Genomic DNA, 2,148 nt, shown 5'->3' on the forward strand with positions numbered 1-2,148 from the left:
GGGGGTCTAGGGGGCAACGTCCCTTGGCTGGTCCGGGGCAGTTGATGTTGTTTGTTCGCTCGTTCGAGCGAAGAATCTTTGGTCTCAGAAGTTTTCACTGACTGTAAAAATACTGAGCAGTTGCATTTCTCGTTTGAGCGACACTTTTTGGCTTGAGCGAAGACACTTGGAGAAACATGCGTTTTTGTAACGCCCCAACTTTTGGGCCGTTAAATACGTACAATAATACAACACAAGTAGGATAGATAACCAAAACATCTTAATAAACATATATAACCAAAGTTAATATCACAGGTAATTCATTTATGTTCCATTACAGGATTACCAAAACATTGCCAAACCAAAAGTCAAAAGGAAAAAAAAAAAAAAAACAATTAGTACAAGTCTTCAAATGAACCACAGCTCCAACACTTTATCTTATTTGTCTTCAAAATAACCTTCACCATTGTAAACTGCTTCATCACCTAGCATGATACGCCATGAGCTTGGAATGCCCAGTAAAAACACACACACCCCCATATCTTCTATCAACCAATCAACCATACACAGAACAAATTGGGTAATATAACTTACAATATTACAATAAGGTTCTATGAATTAGTGGTTAGACTAGACGAGTAGAATCTCCCAAAGAGATCCTTCTACCCAACCACAAGGATTGAACACCGGACGATTCAGAACTCCCCCTTTTGCTGCTTTGCAGACCTTACCATCTATGCCCACCTCCCGGCTATTTACCGGTCAATGACGTTGATGGACCTCAAAAGGGACGGCCAAACAAGTGGGCTCGCTTACACCCAAATTGTGCCTAGGGCTCGCTTACACCTTGCACATACCATACCAAATCGTGTCTAGGGCTCGCTTACACCCTGCACATACCATACCAAAGGGCTCGCTTGCACCCTGAAACCACCGCATAGAGTCTGAATACTTCCGTGTCAACCTAGGGCCTCGCTTAGACCACTTGCGCAAGACTTAACTCAGTTGGTTTTAATCCCATTCACATGTATATTACATAAATCATTCTGAAGCATAGGAGTGAACGTCACCCATTACCAACCCCTTTCCATTTCCCATTTATTAGATCTATTGCCAAGCAAGTTAGTCACATTCGGTAATTCGGTAATATAAAAGAGCATGAGACAAACATAAGAAATGAAATATAGCCCATGATAATCATACATAGGTATGGTAAGGCAAGCAAATAACATTAGGCATGCTTTAAAATACTTAGAGACAAACAACACAACAAAACACCATTTCCAGCACTGTTCGGTTCTGCAGGGCTAACAAGAGTGCTTTGGGAAAAATACATCTAGGTCAAATTAGGGGCTGAAATTGCACAGAAATAATAATTAACCTGTCTAGTTTCAATTCCAATTCACAGAATGTGCATAGCACCTCCAGAAATTCATCTACAAGCTATTTTCGAAAACCTGTCCAGATTTGTCACCCGTTGAGAAAACTAGCTTTCCTCTCAATCTACCCAATGATTTTCACCCAAATAAATTCCATTGAAAAGAGGACTCAAAATCATAAATTTGTATAAAAGAACCAACCCGAGATGATTTTTCTGAAATTTTATAAAATTGCAAGAAGTGGACTGTTTTTCAGAGACTCAGGACTAGATTTTTAAACAAAGTATCTAAGCCCTAAAAACACACAATTAGGGGCTAATAAAATTACCACAAGCTCTAAACATACCAAATAGCTTACATTAAATTCAGATTGAAGAAATAAATAAATTTGATATTTCTTTTAAATTAGAGAAGTTACAGTAGTGCCTTATTTTACAAATTTGTAAGGCAAAGTCACTAAATCAAACCCACACTCTTATATACATCAAAAACCCTATTTCCTATTAATATGCAACACAAGAGGGCATCTAACAATAGGATGGGATGGTGAAAGAATTGGAGAAGACAAGGGGAAGAAGTGTTCTTACCTTGACTCAAGAAGGCACCCTTTTTCTTCCTTTTCTTTTTTTTTTTTCTTCTCTACTTCTCCGTAATCACACTCTCCTTCTCTCACCCTCTCCTTGGCTGTTGATATGTGTATATGTGTGGAATTGAGACAAGGCTCTCAATTTATAGGAAATAAGCTTGGGTCCTAACTTAATGACTAAGGAAGGCCTAAATATCTAGATGT

General features: G+C 38.5%; 1 long non-coding RNA gene across 2 annotated transcripts; it reads right to left on the reverse strand.

The window, feature by feature from the left end:
* Positions 1–273: 273 nt before the first annotated feature.
* LOC145806410 (uncharacterized) lies at positions 274–2,148 on the reverse strand. Of its 2 annotated transcripts, none has more exons than XR_014349493.1 (2): positions 1,946–2,148; positions 274–464 (listed from the first exon to the last, which is right to left on the reverse strand). It is a non-coding gene; the product is annotated as an uncharacterized LOC145806410 (long non-coding RNA). The 2 variants fall into 2 exon arrangements; XR_014349492.1 differs by having other exon boundaries at positions 274–1,086.

This window comes from Camellia sinensis, chromosome 13 (assembly GCF_055761805.1).
Source record: "Camellia sinensis isolate YWXY chromosome 13, ASM5576180v1, whole genome shotgun sequence".
Taxonomy (NCBI): domain Eukaryota; kingdom Viridiplantae; phylum Streptophyta; class Magnoliopsida; order Ericales; family Theaceae; genus Camellia; species Camellia sinensis.